Source organism: Manis javanica, chromosome 14 (genome assembly GCF_040802235.1).
Source record: "Manis javanica isolate MJ-LG chromosome 14, MJ_LKY, whole genome shotgun sequence".
Lineage (NCBI taxonomy): Eukaryota > Metazoa > Chordata > Mammalia > Pholidota > Manidae > Manis > Manis javanica.
In genome coordinates this window covers 32,497,652-32,512,934 of record NC_133169.1, presented here as the reverse complement: position 1 = coordinate 32,512,934, position 15,283 = coordinate 32,497,652, and positions in this window count along the sequence as shown.

The window sequence follows — 15,283 nt, the reverse complement described above, 5'->3', positions numbered from 1 at the left end:
TCCGGGGATCTCTGGGTACTCTACTCCCCTGGGCTGCAGGGAACACGGAAGCCCCTTACAGAGATAAATGGCCTCCCGGCCGCTTCCCCTCCAATGTGACTCCACCACTTTGGAGCAGCAGCCCAAGCCAGGTCACGCCCACAGCAACAGCAGAGATACTCCACAGCAGCCAGGCAGGAAGCAGAAGCCCTGTCTGTGCGCACTTACCCAGCACAAGCCACCAGAGGTCATGGTTCTCCCAGGAAAGAAGGGCCACAAACCAACAAGAAGGGAAATTCTTCCAGCCGTCACTCGTCCCAGCTCTGCAAATTATTCCTTTCACCATGAAAAGACAAAATTAGAAGCAAACCAAGATCACAGAGACACTAGAGAAGGAGAGAGACCTAACCAGTCATCCTGAAAAAGAATTCAAAATAAAAATCATAAACATGCTGACAGAGATGCAGAGAAATACAAAGGAGAAATGGGATGAAGTCGGGAGGGAGATCACAGATGCCAGAAAGGCGATCACAGAAACGAAACAAACTCTGAAGGATTTATAAGCAGAATGGATGAGATGCAAGAGGCCATTCATGGAATTGAAACCAGACAACAGGAACGTATAGAAGCTGACGTGGAGAGAGATGAAAGGATCTCCAGGAATGAAACAATATTAAGAGAACTGCGTGACCAATCCAAAAGGAACAATATCCATATTATAGGGGTATCAGAAGAAGAAGAGAGAGGAAAAGGGACAGAAACGATCTTGGAAGAAATAATTGCTGAAAACTTCCCCAAACTGGGGGAGGAAATAATTGAACAGACCACAGAAATACACAGAATCCCCAACAGAAAGGATCCAAGGAGGACAACAGCAAGGCACATAATAATTAAAATGACAAAGATCGAGGACAAGGAAAGAGTTTTAAAGGCAGATTGAGAGAAAAAGGTCACCTATAAAGGAAAACCCATCAGGCTAACATCAGCCTTCTCGATAGAAACCCTAAGGCCAGAAGAGAATGGCATGATATATTTAATGCAATGAAACAGAAGGGCCTTGAACCAAGGATACTGTATCCAGCACGACTATCATTTAAATATGATGGTGGGATTAAACAATTCCCACACAAGCAAAAGCTGATAGAATTTGCTTCCCACAAACCACCTCTACAGGGCATCTTACAGGGACTGCTGTAGATGGGAGCACTCCTAGAAAGAGCACAGAACAAAACACCCAACATAAGAAGAATGGAGGAGGAGGAATAAGAAGGGAGAGAAGAAAAGAATCTCCAGACAGCATATATAACAGCTCAATAACTGAGCTAAGTTAGGCAGTAAGATACTAAAGAGGCTAACCTTGAACCTTTGGTACCCACAAATTTAAAGCCTGCAATAGCAATAAGTACATATCTCTCAATAGTCACCCTAAATGTAAATGTACTTAATGCACCAATCAAAAGACACAGAGTAATAGAATGGATAAAAAAGCAACACCCATCTATATGCTGCATACAAGAAACTCACCTCAAACCCAAAGACATGTACAGACTAATAGTCAAGAGATGGAAAAACATATTTCAGGCAAACACTGAGACAAAAGCAAGGGTTGCAGTACTAATATTAGACAAGATAGACTTGAAAACAAAGAAAGTAACAAGAGATAAAGAAGGACACTACATAATGATAAAGGGCTCAGTCCAAAAAGAGAATATAATGATTCTAAATACATATGCACCCAACACAGGAGCACCAGCATATGTGAAACAAATACTAACAGAACAAAAGGGGGAAATAGACTGCAAATGCATTCATTCTAGGAGACTTCAATACACCACTCACCCCAAAGGATAGATCCACTGGGCAGAAAATAAGTAAGGACACACAGGCACTGAACAACACACTAGAACAGATGGACCTAATAGACATCTATAGAACTCTACATCCAAAAGCAACAGGATATACATTCTTCTCAAGTACACATGGAACATTCTCCAGAATAGACCACATACTAGCCCACAAAAAGAGCCTCAGCAAAAACCAAAATATTGAAATTCTACCATCCAATTTTTCACACCACAAAGGTATAAAAGTAGAAATAAATTCTACTAAGGAAACAAAAAGGCACACAAACACATGGAGGCTTAACAACATGCTCTTAAATCATCAATGGATCAATGAACAAATTAAAACAGAGATCAAGGAATATCTAGAAACAAATGACAACAACAACACAAAGGCCCAACTTCTGTGGGACGTAGTGAAGCAGTCTTAAGAGAAAAGTATATAGCGATACAGGCACACGTGAAGAAGGAAGAACAATCCCAAATGAATAGTCTAAAATAACAAATATGGAAATTGGAAAAAGAAGAGCACATGAGGCCTAAAGTCAGCAGAAGGAAGGACATAATAAAGATCAGAGAAGAAATGAACAAAATTGAGAAGAATAAAACAATAGCAAAAATCAATGAAACCAAGAGCTTGTTCTTTGAGAAAAAAAACAAAATAGATAAGCCTCTGGCCAAACTTATTAAGAGAAAAAGAGAATCAACACAAATGAACAGAATCAGAAATGAGAACAGAAAAATCAAGACAAACTCCACAGAAATACAAAGAATTATTAAAGACTACTATGAAAATCTATATGCCAACAAGCTGGAAAAACTACAAGAAATGGACAACTACCTAGAAAAATACTGACCAAGGAAGAAACACAAAAGTTAAACAAACCAATTACGAACAAAGAAATTGAAATGGTAATTTAAAAACTACCCAAAAACAAAACCCCGGGGCTGGATGGATTTACCTAGGAATTTAATCAGACACACAGAGAAGACATAATACCAATTCTCCTTAAAGTGTTCCAATAAATAGAAGAGGAGGGAATACTCCCAAACTCATCCTAAGAAGCCAACATCATCCTAATAACAAAACCAGGCAAAGAACCCACCAAAAAAGAAAATTACAGACCAATATCCCTGATGAATGTAGATGCAAAAATACTTAATAAAATATTAGCAAGCTGAATTCAAAAGTATATCAAGAGGATCATACACCATGACCAAGTGGGATTCATCCCAGGGATGCAAGGATGGTACAACACTCGAAAATCCATCAACATCATACACCATATCAACAAAAAGAAAGATAAAAACCACATGACCATCTCCATAGATGCTGAAAAAGCATTTGACAAAATTCAACATCCATTCGTGATAAAAACTCTCAGCAAAATGGGAATAGAGGGCAAGTACCTCAACATAATAAAGACCATATATCATAAACCCACAGCCAACATTATACTGAACAGCGAGAAGCTGAAAGCTTTACTTCTGAGATTGGGACATAGACAGGGATGCCCACTCTCCCCACTGGTATTGAACATAGTACTGGAAGTCCTAGCCACGGCAATGAGAGAAAACAAAGAAATACAAGGAATCCAGTTTGGTAAAGAAGAACTTAAACTGTCACTATTTGCAGATGATATGATATTGTACATAAAAAACCCTAAAGTCTACACTCGAAAATTACTAGAGCTGATATCAGAAAACAGCAAAGTTGCAGGATACAAAATTAACACACAAAAATCTGTAGCTTTCCTATACACTAAAAATGAACCAATGGAAAGAGAAATCAGGAAAACAATTCCATTCACAATTGCATCAAAAAGAATAAAATACCTAGGAATAAACCTAACCAAAGAAGTGAATGACTTATACTCTGAAAACTAAAAGTCACTCTTAAGAGAAATTAAAGGGGACACTAACAAATAGGAACTCATCCCATGCTCGTGGCTAGGAAGAATCAATATCGTCAAAATGGCCATCCTGCCCAAAGCAATATACAGATTTGATCTGATCCCTTTCAAATTACCAGCATCATTCTTCAATGAACTGGAATAAATAATTCAAAAATTCATATGGAAACACCAAAGACCCCGAATAGCCAAAGCAATCCTGAAAAAGAAGAATAAAGTAGGGGGGATCTCACTCCCCAACTTCAAGCTCTACTGTAAAGCCATAGTAATCAAGACAATTTGGTACTGGCACAGGAACAGAGCCACACACCAGTGGAACAGACTAGAGGCTCCAGACATTAACCCAAACATATATGATCAATTAATATTTGATAAAGGAGCCATGGACATACAATGGCAAAATGACAGTCTCTTCAACAGATGGTGCTGGCAAAACTGGACAGCTGCATGTAGGAGAATGAAACTGGACCATTGTCTAACCCCATACACAAAAGTAAATTCAAAATGGATCAAAGACCTGAATGTAAGCCATAAAACCATTAAATTTCTGGAAAAAAACAGAGCCAAAAACCTCTTAGACATAAACATGAGTGACCCTTCTTGAACATATCTCCCCAGGAAAGAAAAACAACAGCAAAAATGAACAAGTGAGACTATATTAAGCTGAAAAGCTTCTGTACAGCAAAAGACACCATCAATAGAACAAAAAGGAACCCTACAGTATGGGAGAATATATTTGAAAATGAGATCCAATAAAGGCTTGACATGCAAAATATATAAAGAGCTCACATACCTCAACAAACACAAATCAAATAATCCAATTAAAAAATGGGCAGAGGAATTGAACAGATAGTTCTCCAAAAAAGAAATACAGATGGCCAACAGACACATGAAAAGATGTCCACATCACTAATTATCAGAGAAATGCAAATTAAAACTACAATGAGGTATCACCTCACATCAGTAAGGATGGCTGCCATCCAAAAGACAAATGTTGGTGAGGCTTTGGAGAAAGGGGAACCCTCCTACACTGCTGGTGGGAATGTAAATTAGTTCAACCATTGTGGGAAGTAGTATGGAGGTTCATCAAAATGCTCAAAACAGACCTACCATTTGACGCAGGAATTCCACTCCTGGAATTTACCCTATGAACACAGCAGTCAAGTTTGAGAAAGACAGATGCACCCCTATGTTTATCGCAGCACTATTTACAATAGTCAAGAATTGGAAAAACCTGATTGTCCATTGGTAGATGAATGGATAAAGAAGATGTGGTACATATACATAATGGAACACTACTCAGCCATAAGAAGAGTGAAAATCCTACCATTTGCAGCAACGTGGATGGAGCTGGAGGGTATTATGCTCAGTGGAATAAGCCAAGCAGAGAAAGAGAAATACCAAATGATTTCACTCATCTGTGGAGCATAAGAACAAAGGAAAAACTGAAGGAAGAGAAGAGCAGTGGAATCACAGAAGCCAAGAATGGACTAACAGGTACCAATGGGAAAGGGATGGGGGAGGATGGGTGGGTAGGGAGGCATAGGGTGGGGAGGAAGAAGGGGGGTATTAAGATTATCATGCATAGGTGGGTGGGAGAAAGGGGAGGGCTGTATAACACAGAGAACACAAGTAGTGATTCTACAACATTTTGCTATGCTGATGGACAGTGACTGTAAAGGGGTTTATAGCAGGAACGTGGTATAGGGGAGAGCCCAGTAAACATAATATTCTTCATGTAATTATAAATTAATGATAACAAAAAACGAAGAGGAAGATTACTCCCTGGTATGTTAAAACTAACTGTAAATCAACAATTAATGCATGCTTTAAATATCCTTAATTTTCATCATTTAAAGGGAGTCAGATGATCAGATATGGAAATACATTTTTCTCATAATATTCTTTTCTCTTAAAAAAAAGCAGTTCCTGTGTGGTGATCTCCAATAAGTTCTTCACAATGGTATAAAGGGCATATCAAAGTGTGGGCAAGGGTTTGTTTGTGTTTATACAGAGGATCAGAGCCTAATTTGGCTACCCAGAAAACGAATTAAGATATAATATGAAGAACTTCCAACATCAACATTCTCTGGAAGAGTCATTCCAGAAGATGATCATCAAAAAACTGCAACAAAGTTCCTGGCACTGTTGTAGTTGTAGCTGCATTCATCCCACCGGTTCCTGGACTTGCCATTGGAATGAAGAAGGAGATATCTAAGCTGGCCTGTGTATACAGTAAAATAACAAATTTGACTGTATCTATACTGTTGGAACTCAACCAAGAATTAGGAGAAGTGCAAGTTACAGCGCTCCAAAATCTTGAGACTATAGACTATCTACTGTTAAAAGAACATATGGGATGTGAACAGTTTCCAGTAATGTGTTGTTTTAATTTGTCTGATTTTTCTCAAACTGTTCAAATTTAGTTAGACAATATCCATCATATCATTGATAAGTTTTCACAAATGTCTAGGGTGCCTAACTGGTTTTTTTGGTTTCACTGGAGATGGCTGGTAATTATAGGTCTATTTTGGTTTTGTAACTGTATTCCTATTATGTTAATCTGTGCACGCAATTTAATTAGTAGTTTAAAACCTATACGTGCTTATGTTACTCTACAAGAAGATATGTCAAAGAAATAATCAATCTTCCCATGTTTTCTTCCATCTGCTACTTCTATAGCTTTTCTTCCTTCCTAATTACAACGCTTAAGTAGAATTCATGCCTCATATCAAAATTACCGAGTATCATAATTCTTCCAAGTGGTAAAGATACCTCAAGACAAATGCTGGGCATAGAAGCCACAGGGCATAATTCTGCAAAGAAGTAAAAAGCTAACCTTTTCAAGCAATATTGCTTCTCTCTCACTTACCAACTTTACATTTCCCTGTATGGCCCTGGAAGATGACTGGTTAGCCAGAGACGGGTAAGATTCCTCAAGGGAGGAACAACCTAAGACATGCACAGTCACAGGGGGACCATCAGGTGAGAAATTGGGGATCAACAGAGGTGAGGCTTAGAACCTCCCCGCCCCTGTTTTGAGAGAAATCTGCATCCGTGGATGTTTTGTTGCCCTTGTCTAGCTTGGATTAATACTTAGTCTATAGGCACACACCTGATCATCTACATTTGCCGTGTTACAGCACTAAACTATGTTTCATAACTTATCTTGCATCTACCTACCACTTCAGCATTTTATTAAAAATAATAATAATAATAATAATGGAGAAATGTGGGATTCACATATAAATCAAGTATAAAAATCAAACAAATATTCGTATTAGACCTGATTGTTTATAGTTCATAATGCGTGATCAAAACCAAAAGTTTCTGTGATGACTGCCCTTGCACTGTTCACCATGTAAGAACTTATTCACTATGTAAGAATTTGTTCACCATGTAAGACCTTATTCGTTAGGCTTCAGAAGATTGGAGACTGTTGAGAATTAGGCTTGTGGTTGATTAATGATTGTGCATTGAGTCCCCTATACAGAATTTTCTTGTTGTTAAGAACCATTTGATCAATAAACATGAGAGATGCCCTCTCAAAAAAAAAAAGTAGATGCCCAGCCTCTATTCCACTATCCTTCTAGAGCAGTGGTTCTCTTTCTTGGCTTCACATTGGAAATCACATGGAAAGATTTAGAAAACTAATGACCCAGCTTCACTCCAGAAAGTTTCAGGTAATTGATCTGTAGTGCAGCCTGGGAATCAGGACTTTTAAAAGCTCCACAGGTGATTCTAATGTGCAAGCCAACATTAAGAACCACTGTTCTAGAGCAGTTGTTCTCAGGGAATGTTTCTTGGACCAACAGTATCAACATTACTTGGAAACTTGTTAGAGATTTAAATTCTGAGGCCTTACACCAGATCTGAATCAAAAACTCAGGAAGGGGCACTGCAATCTGTGCTTTAATAGGTCCTCCAGGGGAATTCTGATGCAGGCTAAAGTTCAATAACTACTGTGCTAGTTTAAAGTTTTTTGGATGGAAACCTACAGTAATGAGTTCATTTTATATGGTATCCCAATTCACATCCATATTACATTCTCTCCATTTATATAACTGAAGCAAAAATTTCATTACACAATGGTAACCCTGAGGGTGGGGTATTCTGTGCCATTTCTTTTCATTAAAAAAATCTGAGTCATGACTCCCTAGAAACAAAAAGAAGCCAGATAATGATTTAAGAACAAGTACCCGTAAAAAGGAACCAATAATAAATTTTGTAAATAAACAGTATAGAATTAGAATTAAAAGAACAGTAACTGGCTAGATTAAACTCTAGACCAGGCACAAAAAGGCAATTCAAGAATTGAAAATTAATACCATAAACAGTACCCAGAAGCCAGCACAGAGATAGAGAAAATATTACAGAGCAAAATTTAAAAATAATTAAGAGATATAAGGGACAGATTCCAACATAAATGCAACAGGACTTCTCAAAAAAAAGGGCTGAGGAAATGGAACAGAACAATTGCTCAAAGAAAAAAATACACAACAAAGAAAAAAATGGCTTAGAGTTTTCTAGAATGAAAGAAAACATGAGTTCTCTAGTAGGAAATGAATACTGAGTGTTAAATAAATAAGTCCATCCCTAGTCATTTAATCGTGAAAGTACAGAACAATGAGGACAGAAAGAGATGATCACCAAGGAAAGCAAAATAGACTGATCGGAGACTTCTCAGCAATAGTAATCCCAAGAAGACAACACCTCTAAAATACAAGGGAAAATATACATATATATATATATATATAACATACACATTGTTAGACCTTAAATATCCACCACCTTAACTCTTTAAGCAGAATGTCAGATGTTGCACCATGTATGAGAAACAATCAGAATCTTCCAGAGATCTTCCAGGTCACCTTTTCCAGAATGCAACAGCATGTTCAGTGTGTGGGCACTGAGTGTCTGAGTGTATGCTTTCAGTAACACTCACAACCTCAGGAGGTCACTCATCCCTTCTATAACTGCTTACAAGTCTTAAATCCATGAATCTCAAAATGGCTCAAAAATCATCAAATGAATCACTAAGGGAAGATGGATTTGTAGCTAAAGTAGTGAGAAGAGAGGGAAACATTGAGTATGTGTAGTGTGAGATGTACATGCTGTCCTAGGGCTCATTTAAACTTGTTGGAAGGCTTCATGTTTATGGAATGAGTCATGTAGGAGATAGCTTATATTTGTGCCTAAGAGGATGGTGAATATAGATTCAGGGAGTACAAGAAGAAAATATTGAATAACTCAGCAGGAAAGGGAAAAGATCAGTGAAGCTGAAATATCGGGGTGGAGAATCCATAAGGAACACTGTATGAAAGGACCCTGTAAAGATGAACAATGGTGAACTGACCTGACCAAATATGTTAGATGACTGCACTGTGGTTGAAAGGACTCTGTCCCTTGTCTTTGAGGTGCATGTTTCTTGGGTCACTAAACACAGCTTAAAGGATTCAATTAATCTAACAACAGAAAGCCTTTATGATGTAAGCAAAAAACTTTTGGTATTATTTGAATCCCTTAATTACAAGGGACAGGAAGCAGAGGAGTAAGAATGTGTGAGGGTCTTGCTTCCAGCCCCAGAGCGATGCTGGGTGAGCCGCAAAGCCTGCTTCTGACCTTTACAGTTGGCTGCTCCCTCTGTCTGGAGCATTCCTCCTGAGAGCAGCACGGCTAACTCTTCACTTCTCCTAGGTCTTTGCTCAAATGTCACCTTCACTGTGAGACCTTTCCAGGCCATCCCATCTAAAACTTCAACAGACCCTCCACACATGCTGACATATGCACACATACACACACATGACACTTTTTTACATTTCGTCCCTCCCTTTTATTTACTTTTACACTTGGCACTGCCTAGTACACTATATATGTTACTTAGTTGTTTTATTCTTGTCTATCCTTCCATTCTTCCATTAATGTAAAAGTCCATGAAGGCAAAGATTTTTGTCTGTTTTGTTTACTGATATATGACCCAACACCCTCAACACGAGGGCCTCATATGCCCTTTTGAGTAACAGAAGATGCTCAATAACTGCTGAATGTGCAAACAAATCTTGTATAAGCCTCACAAGTTATTAAAGTATCCATGAATGCTACACTAAAATCTTTACTACAATAATTCAAATATAATTTATAAATCTAACCACATTCTGTTAACTTAAAACTGGGGTTAAGACTTCCTCTAAGGTAATTATTGTTGCACATAAACTATGCACAGTACATCTTTCTACAGAACATAATCAGGCATTCATTTTAAATGAGGCAATTTACATTCGACACTCAGATAAGGCATTTGAGCCCTCTGCTGATAAGACTATAAATTGACTGATTATAGGATAACCCTTTGGTTTTCTCAGTACAGAATTGCCTTTTATCAAAAGAGGTCCAAAGGAGAGAAAAAAGATTTGAAAAAGTGAAGTAAGGATACTTTCCACTAGAATGTTGGTTTATGTATTTTCTCTCCTGAAGTGTGACAAAGAGACACCTGTAAAACTTTACAATTAAGGGGCTTTCTGCTTTTACCAAGGCCCAAATCAAAGAATCTGAATGAAATACTCTATCTTTATGGAATCATGTTCTAAGCCACCAACTGGTATGGGTTCCTAGAACCCAACTAAGATTTTGAAAATGAAAGGAACCCAATTGGATATTTTAACAGGTGAAATTACTGATTTGTTTCCATAAAACTATGGCTAACTCTCTTTAGTAACCACAGATATATTTAACTTAGAAAGTCAGGAGGCTCATTGACATTACAAGAAAAATTATGTAACTAGTTGGATCTAGAACTTGGTTCTTCCTCACAGCAATAAATGACTACATTGGGATAATACATAAATTTCTACCACTCATTTTCAGTAAAAAAACAGCATTCTCTAAACACAAAATTTAGTCAAGCCTCTCTGTTCCCTGCTTTCAAATGATAGACTATGATGAAGCTACCAACTTATTTTCCAAATAAGATGCAATCAAATACATATGTGTGTGTATACATATATGCACATATGTATAAAAGTATACATAATGAAAATCAGAGATTAAAATCTGGTTTATAAAATCAAGCTAAAAAACAGATAAATTTCCATAATTACATGTAATTACAAAAACAGCAAATATCTGAAAGCATAAGAAAGAAGCTATTTAAAATATTAACTATACTTTCATTTATGTAAATCTGTTTAGATGATTTAGGATAGCGGTCTGAAGCACCAGAAAGATGACAAACTATTCTATGCCATTTTATATAAGAGATGTCAAATTAAAGATTTAGTCAAGAGTTGCATGTGTGTCTGGAAGAGCTTGGCAATCCTCTGCTCCAGGGTACATTTCCTTACAGGGGGACAGGCATCCTAATGAAGCAGACCAGGTTGTGTGAGCCAGCCTTAGCAGACAGCACAGTGGGGCTGCTAGCAGCAAGCAGGGGAAATGATGCTAGACCAGTTTATTTCATCAACATCAGTGACATTTCCAACTGCTATTTAAGTTCTGACCAAGTTATAATAGGAGAGGATGTGTCCCCAGAGAGAAGGTCAGATGGGTTAACCACTAACATTCTTCTAACTCTAAGATACAAGAATCCTCAACTCATTCACTCAAACATTTGAGTGTGTGTGTGCCAGCACACAAAGTAATTTTCAGTAAGTATCCTTTTCACATCATAGCCACTTTATTGGGAGGATGCCACACTGCCCCATCTTTCACTGCAGCACAGGGAGGGTACAAACGATGGCCATGCCTGTAACTTACATAGTGGAGCTTGAACTTGCATTCATCTTCAATTTCATCTGCACTATCTTCATCGGAGACTTCCCCTTCCTCTGTATCATCCCCAAGATGATATGGCAACTTCTTGCCCTGAAACACAACAAAACACCCGATTTTAAAATAAAAATAAATTCATGATAGCCAAAATGTGGAAGCAACCCAAGTGTCCACAGACAGATGAGTTGGTAATTGATAAAGCAAAATGTGGATATGCATATAATGGGATATTATTTGGCCATAAATGGAGGGGAATTCTGACATGTTGTAATGTGGATGAACCTGGAGGAACTTAAGCTAATTGAAATAACCTGCTCACAAAAGGACAAATACTGTATGATTCCACTTACATGAGGCACCCAGAGTAGTCAATTCATAGACTAGTAGGTAGAACAGTGGTTACCAGGGCTGAGGGGAGGGGAGAGCAGGGAGTTATTTAATGGCAATGGAGTTTCAGTTTTGCAAAATGGAAAGAATACACAGCAATGTGAATGTCCTTAACACAACTGAACTATGCACTTAAAAGAGTTAAGTTGGCTGGTAAATTTTGTTATATGCTTTTTAACAAAATTAAAAATAATATTTAAAAAGTGAGAAATGAAAATAAAATGTGGTATCCCTTTGCTAATCAGGACTCAGACTAGAAGATACAGAGCTTGAATGTGGGGGCAAAACAAGTGGGGAACAGACTTTGAAAAACAGACAGTTTTATTACTTTCAATTAAATATAATTAACTGGGGACACTATATTTGCAAATAAAAATTATCCCAGGCTTCTTTTTGAGACTATGGGACTCATCATAGTATGCATCACCCATCTCATGCCCTTAAGAGTGGTATATTCTCCTGAACAGGTGAAATGCACCCTCACCTCAGACTTGCTGTGTCCTCTGCATGACAAGCCCTCTGTCACCGATGATGCGATGAGACTCCTGCCTGGCTGAAACATGGTCTCATGACTACTTACCATCCTTTAGGAATCAGGGGCTTTTTGACCACAAATGCATAAATCTGTAATTTACTCTTACAATAACATGGTAGAAAACCTAAATTATAGAATTATATATATATATATATATATATATATATATATATATATATATATATATATATGTACACACACATGATCTCAGTGATGGATAACAACTCAGAAAAACTCTGGCAATCAATATAGTGTATTAAGAGTATCTCTGGGTAATAGTGTCATGGGTGATGCCATTTTTTTCCTTTTCTACATTTCCCAATTTATATTCAGAAAATGTAGAAGTGAAAAAAAAAAGGCAGAGGCAGAGGGCAAGTCCAGGGACCTGATAAGGGTTTCTAGGCACTTCAGCATTTGGATCTTACTAGGCATCTTAATTTCAAGCATAAAAAACATTGATAGGAAGTTGAATGGTTCCTAGAATCTCCTAGAGAAGCAGATGGGGAAAAATCAGGCCCTGCAGCTAAGTGGCCAAGGCCACTGTGCGAGGCAGCCTCTAAAACTCCCCCAGTGTTTCCTACCTCTTGGTATTCAGGCCCTTCTGCAATCCCTTCCCGTGAGTGTGGGCTGGACCTAGTCATCCACCTCTAATAAATGGAGAACAGCAAAAGTGGTGTGATGTCACTTCTGAGGTTAGATTACAGAAAGAGTGTGGCTTCTTTCTTGCTCACCTCTCCTCTCCTCCTAGAGAACTTCTCCTTCTCAGCTTTGATGTTCTGAGCTATGCTATGGAGAGGCCCACACTGCAAGGAACTGACGGAGGTCTCTGGCCAATAGCCGGTAAGGAACGGGCACCTGCCGGCAGCCACTAAAGGGATCTTGGCAGCGGATACTCCCCTGGCAAGCCTTGAGATGACAGCAGCCAACATCTCAGCTGTGGCCCCGTGAGAGGACTTAAGCCGAGGACCCAGCTAAGCACACCCAGATTCCTGATCTACAGCAACTGTTGGGTAATAGAGGTTTGTTGTTTTACGATGCTAAGTTTGGGCGTGATTTGTTATGCAGCTGTAGGTAACTACTAGGATCACCAACCAAAATCATGGGGCACCATTTCCAACACAACTAAGCACAGACCTTATGCTTTCAATCCCATTATCCACACCACAGACACCAAGGACTCCTGCCAGAGATGTGCCCTTGAGCCCTAAACATAGCTGCCACCACTTCCACCACCCCTCACCATGATCACTAGTTTGTTTTCATTTCTGATTTGATGTGTAAGGCAGGTTCATGTGATTGTTGGCATCTAAACCATGTGCCCACACCATAGCTCTAAGAGAGGCTGCAAAAGCACATGTCCAGCATTTTTAATACCGGGAGGGGGGGGTTCCTTAAACTACAAGGATTGGGGGAATTCCTTAAACATGGAAGGAGCTTCATCTACTGGGCAGCCAAAAATAATGATAAAATTCTAAATATCATCCCATACTACTATCTAGTCTGATCTCTAAACCTGAGCTCCAGGGACTTCTGGTGTTTCTGCTCCCCAAAGCATTATTGGCTCCCCTCCAGCATTCTGGACCTCCTCCTCAGCCACTGTCTCCTTCCACAATGCCACCAGCATAGTCAGATTTTCTGAGAACTTCCCTCTCATTTTTCACGTGCCCTCCCTGATAGCCAAAGCTCTTGACCTTGGGTACTTAGCAGAGTAATAGTTTCAATCAAGTCATTTATGTAATGAAAACAAAATCTGTATGAAGAATCCACGCTTTGGGGGTTTGGATACTTAACACTTCATTTAATTTACAGAAGGATGTTTGTAGGATTCAAAAGGTGGGATATAACTTCCCTTTGTATGAGTATGTATTTCACTTCTTATTTGTATGTGCTTTCTGCAAAGTGAAACCTACACCTTTTTCTGTCCTTTCCACAAGAATATAGAGGCAAGCAGACATATGGATATGTACATATATTATGAATATAAGTAAATATGGCAAAACAGGTTTTTGCTTCCTCCTGTGTATCAACAATTAACAAGAAAGCTCAGAATTAAAGCATTTATGTCTACATACTGTCTTATTGACACAAAAGGCTTCTATAAAATGAGTTGATTTTTCTCTGTTTTAGAGGGCATTGGAGAGTAGCTATGGTGATATGGCAGCACCAGAAATAAGGTCCTCAATTAAGTGGTAACCAGACACAGTCAGAAAATTACAGACATCAAGTGAACACCCTCCTTTATTTATACCTTTTGGGCATAATGGGAGACACCAAGATGGACTTGCACACAGACACTTAAAATAATAGTGATAGCAATTTCCTCATTTGAAATTACATCAAAATTCAGTATCTTTTTTAAATGTTTGATAGAACAAAGCTAACAAATGAAAAATAGCATCAGTGAGTAAGGAATAGCAATCCCTGAGTGATACAAAGGGTCCTGACACCACAGAGTAGCCAGGAGAGTGTGACGGTGATGAGCAGGCAGTCCTGAGTAGGTAGGGGTCTACACTAAGCTGCCCTCCCACTTCCTGTAAGTAGGGCAGTGGGCAAGGGAATAAAGAGAGACAGCCTTCTCAGAGCATCCACATGGTATTCTCATTTTCAGTCCTTTTAAAATTGAATTAGGGGGGCGGAGCCAAGATGGTGGCGTGAGTAGAGCAGTGGAAATCTCCTCCCAAAAACACATAGAGCTATAAAAATATAACAAAGAAAAATCTTCCTAAAATAGAGACCACAGGACACAGGACAACATCCAGACCACATCCACACCTGCAAGAACCCAGCGCCTTGTGAAGGGGGTAAGATACAAGCCCCAGCCCGGCGGGACCCAAGCGCCCCTCCCCCCGGCTCCCGGCGGG